The sequence below is a fragment of the Cololabis saira genome, unplaced genomic scaffold (genome assembly GCF_033807715.1).
Source record: "Cololabis saira isolate AMF1-May2022 unplaced genomic scaffold, fColSai1.1 scf039, whole genome shotgun sequence".
NCBI lineage: Eukaryota > Metazoa > Chordata > Actinopteri > Beloniformes > Belonidae > Cololabis > Cololabis saira.
In genome coordinates this window covers 375,001-380,000 of record NW_026906203.1, presented here as the reverse complement: position 1 = coordinate 380,000, position 5,000 = coordinate 375,001, and the positions used below count along the sequence as shown (strand labels likewise).

The 5,000-nt window shown below is 39.9% G+C and overlaps 2 non-coding genes across 2 annotated transcripts; both read right to left on the bottom strand.

Annotated features, from left to right (window-relative positions):
- Positions 1-103: 103 nt before the first annotated feature.
- LOC133430855 (5S ribosomal RNA) lies at positions 104-222 on the bottom strand. Its single transcript, XR_009775264.1, has one exon. It is a non-coding gene; the product is annotated as a 5S ribosomal RNA (ribosomal RNA).
- A 216-nt stretch (positions 223-438) lies between these two features.
- LOC133430469 (5S ribosomal RNA) lies at positions 439-557 on the bottom strand. Its single transcript, XR_009774933.1, has one exon. It is a non-coding gene; the product is annotated as a 5S ribosomal RNA (ribosomal RNA).
- Between the last annotated feature and the right edge of the window lie 4,443 nt (positions 558-5,000).

Genomic DNA, 5,000 nt, shown 5'->3' with positions numbered 1-5,000 from the left:
TTCTTAACCATGTGCAAAACACTTTAGGACGTGAGCTGTCGCTGTTACCACGTTGAAATATGTGTGGCTAGATTAAGCGAGACCGTTCTCTGCTGGTTGAAAAAGCTTACAGCACCTGGTATTCCCAGGCGGTCTCCCATCCAAGTACTAACCAGGCCCGACCCTGCTTAGCTTCCGAGATCAGACGAGATCGGGCGCATCCAGGCTGGTATGGCCGTAAGCAGAAGCTGCAGCTTGAAATACTTCATATATGGAGTTGAAGATAAGTATATAATACAAGTCATTGATTTGTTGGTGATAATAATTTAGAAGCGCTTATTTGTTGGAGTTAAAGTGCCTTAACCATGTGCAAAACACTTTAGGACGTGAGCTGTCGCTGTTACCACGTTGAAATATGTGTGGGTAGATTAAGCGTGAGCGCTCTCTGCTGGTTGAAAAAGCTTACAGCACCTGGTATTCCCAGGCGGTCTCCCATCCAAGTACTAACCAGGCCCAACCCTGCTTAGCTTCCCAGATCAGACGAGATCGGGCGCATCCAGGCTGGTATGGCCGTAAGCAGAAGCTGCAGCTTGAAATACCTCTGATATGGAGTTGAAGATAAGTATATAATACAAGTCATTGATTTGTTGGTGATAATAATTTAGAAGCGCTTATTTGTTGGAGTTAAAGTGCCTTAACCATGTGCAAAACACTTTAGGACGTGAGCTGTCGCTGTTACCACGTTGAAATATGTGTGGGTAGATTCAGCGAGAGCGCTCTCTGCTGGTTGAAAAAGCTTACAGCACCTGGTATTCCCAGGCGGTCTCCCATCCAAGTACTAACCAGGCCCAACCCAGCTTAGCTTCCGAGATCAGACGAGATCGGGCGCATCTTTTTTTTTTTTTTTTTGTCTTTTATTATGAAAATATATTTACAAAAAAAATATATTTTTGTTTACAGTATCCATTTCCAACACATTTTCCTCTCTCTGTGACATTTACACTCAGGTCCTTTTTTCAAAAGAAAAGAAAAACAACATCAGCACTCGAATTACAAAAACAAACCTGATTTGCACATCGTGGCATTTCAAAACCCAGCATCATTCGTTCAGCCATCCCACAGGGTGAAAAATCATTCCAACTATATGATCACTGTGCACAATTTTCAAAAGATGAAGTAGCCAAATTTTTTTTTTTTTTTTTTTTTTTTTCTTTTTTTTTTTTTTTAAACACACAATTTCCCAACTACACAGTCCAAAAAGAGCTACCAATTCCACACAATCCTCTTTTCTTTATCAAGGGATAGGAGAGTGGCATCCTTCACATACAGTCGTTCAAAATGGTCTACCCCATGTATCAACCTGTATCGAATCTGTTCCTTTACTATGTTTTGAAAAATCGGCCATATTGCAATAACCCTTCGTTCGTAATGTGCCTTGTTTCTTCGTGCCCTTATTGCCCATCGTGCATCGCTCAACATAAATCTGCACAGCATTTCGTTTCTAATTTTACTGTATTGCCAGTTTCCAAATAAAAGAAAAAACTCCCATGAATCCCTTCCGTCCCACACCATTCCCAATTTTTCTATTAGACATTTCTTCAATAACCCAAAAAAGCCAGATAACTCAGGACAAATATCAAACATATGCATCAGCGTTTCCGGCAATAAGCCACAAACATCACAATCTCTGTCTACAGCTTTATCCAGTTGATGTAAAACCACATTAGTAAAAATTTTATTGTGTCTTATTTTGAAATCATTGTCCTCAGCCTCGATGCTGTTACCCTGTACTTTCCATTTCTCCCATATTTTCCACCCCTCTTTCTGTGGAAAGACCTTGCTCCAATACGACAAGGAGGCCGGTGATTTCGTGACGTTCACTAAAAAACGCTCGTAGATTTCCTTGCAGGAGATCAGACTGAAGCTCTTGTTTTCCCCCTCTCGCTTAATTCCCAGCTCTGGGAGTTTGCTTGTCCTATCTCTAGCTGTACCTGTTTCTATCAGCCTTCTCCATTGTTGTGGGATACTTCTCTGAATAGTCTTATAATAATTATCTATGACCGTGTATGTTGAATTATAATCAACTTCCCTTATACTATCCACCACGGCCTGCGTCGGCAAAAAACCGGGCACAAATTCATACATTATATCTTTCAGCTGTACTAGTCCAGCTCTTATCATTTTGTTATTATAGAACATTTTATTTTCTTTCTTTATATATTTATTTAAAAATATCGGCAGTTCTCTTATTAGGCTTATAGAATTCGCCTCATATTCTATATGCTCCAGGAAGCCAGCTTGTGCTTCGAGGACCTCCCTATAAAATAATGGGACTCCCGCTGTCATCGGCCTCTTCGGTTTCATAAGCAGGACAAAATCTCCTATTCCGAGCACTCGATTTAAAAAAAACCGCATAAGACCCTTCCAGCCGTAAGCCGTGTCATCGTACAGATATTTTCTGACCAATTTAATCCTGAAAGCATTTTTCTTACTTTCTATGTCTAGTAATTTTAGCCCTCCCTCTTCATATTTCCCTATTAATGTTTTTCTTGCGATTTTCCCCACCGTTGTCCCCCACAAGAAAACTGTCATAATCTCATTTAGTTTGTTTAGTGCCCATAAGGGTAGATCTATCACCGTGAGTGCATAATATATTTTAGACATTACCAAGCTATTTAATACCACCACCTTCCCATTGAGTTTCAGGTTCCTCATTCGCCAATAGCACAAAATTGCTTCTATCCTTTTAATTATACTAGTCCATGTCATGTCCCTGGCCGTTTCACTGTTTACCCCAATGTATGTACCCAATATTTTGATATGTTCTGCTTGTAATTGTACCGGTAATTCATTTTGCGGCGGTCCCTTCATATTGATGAACATGATTTCTGATTTATCTGGATTTATTTTAGCTCCTGAGGCTCTACCATATCGTTCTACCAAGTTTATTATTCTATGTACACTATTTATGTCTTTAATCAGTAGCGTGGTATCATCAGCAAACTGTTGTATGGTGCACATCTCCCCTCCAGGTAATTCTATACCTTTTATTTCTGAATCTTGTTTAATAAGGACACCCAGTGTTTCCACGATTATTGTATACAAAATTGAGGACAGTGGACATCCCTGTCTCACCGACCTTCGAAGCGGAAAAGGATCGGTAACCACCCCGTTACACTTCACACTGCCAGTGGCGTTGGCGTACATTAACCTAATCCACCCGAGAAAACGCGCTCCAAATCCCACCCTCTCCAAAACTTTGAACATAAATTTGTGTTCGACTCTATCAAAGGCTTTGTTGAAGTCCAGTGAGACCAGAATGCCCTCTTTGCTGGTAGTTTTCAAAAATTCTACTGTGTCTCTGACAGTATTCAAAATATCTGAAACTTCCCTTCCCGGCACACTATAAGCCTGAGAGGGCTCTACGATAGTGTGCACGACCTGTTTTATTCTGTTTGCTAGTACTTTCATCAATATTTTGTAATCCGTGTTTAGTAGTGTTATAGGCCTATAATTGGCTAGATTTCGTTTATCCCCTTTCTTATATATGATCGTTATGATCCCTCTTGCCATAGATGCCGGCACGGATTGTGTTAATTCTATTGTTCTGTATAAATTTAACAATATTGGTTTCAATATATCACTAAATTGTTTATAAAAATTCGCTGTTAGTCCATCACTACCTGGACTTTTATTTAGTACTAATTGTTTTATTGCCAAATCAATATCCTCTTCCTTCATCTCCTGGTCGCACATGAGTGTGTCTTCTTCAGCTAACTTCATCTCACATTTTGCCAGGATCTCCTCTGTTATCCCATCATCTGTCCCCTCTGTTTCAAAAAGATGGGTATAATAATTCTGGACTGTCTCTAAGATCTCTACAAAGTCAGCTGTTGTCTCTCCCTTTTCATTCATCACTTCCGCTATGTAGCATTTGTTTTGCCTTCTTTTTTCCAAGTTCAGGAAGAAGCCGGTATTTTTTTCTCCTTCCACCGCATACTGCGCTTTGCTCCTTAATATAGCCCCTTCGCATTTCAACCTCTCCAACTCTTTTAACTCGGTATGCAATCTTATTAACTTATTCCCCTCCGAGCCTTTCTGTCTCTCAACCTTTTCGATTTCTGCTCTTAGCATTCTTTCTTTCTTCTGTTGTCTCGCCCGAAACCTTTTCGCATATTGTATGGATTTCCCTTTTATTTTTGTCTTCAAGTCCTCCCAGCCTTGTATTATATTCTTTTCAAAACCCGGTTGTGAGCTTACGCTCAAAATTAGTTGCCTAATGGCTCTATTATAATTCACATCGTACAAGAGATGTGCATTTAAGTGCCATGTCCCCCCTCCCCTTTTCTCTTCCTGTTCCCCCATTTCTAATGATAGTATGGCGTGATCGCTTAAGTGTATCCATTTATAATCCACATTATTAAATAATCGTATATGCGATGTCTTCGTTAAGCACAAATCAATTCTGGTTCGTTTTAGAACCCCTTGAACCACTTGCGCCCTTGAATATTGCCTCTTATCAGGATTTTTCACTCTCCATACGTCGCACCAGTTGTTAACCATCATAAAGTCATTTAGAACCTTTCTTGAGGCATCTTGTCTCCATACACAACTTTCGTTTATATCCAGATGACACAATTTCACATTAAAATCTCCTATTATAACATCACACTTTTCGGCTATTTTATAAAATTTCCTAAAGAAGGCTGTGCGATCGCCTTCTGTATTCGGTGCATAGACATTTAAAATATTATAATTCACATCCTGAGCTACACAATCTATATTAATCCATCTTCCTTCTCCATCTTTAGCCCTCATCGTGGCCTTAATTCCACTGTCCCTTTTACACAAAATCGCCACTCCCCTTGCAATGTTAGTTCCATGGCTAGAGAAACATTCCCCATCCCACAGCTTTATCATGTCTCGCTCCGTTACTGCATCCCAATGAGTTTCTTGTAAGCATATTACATCCGCCTTACTTAATCTTATCATGCTTTCGAACTTCGTCTTGTCTCTCAGCC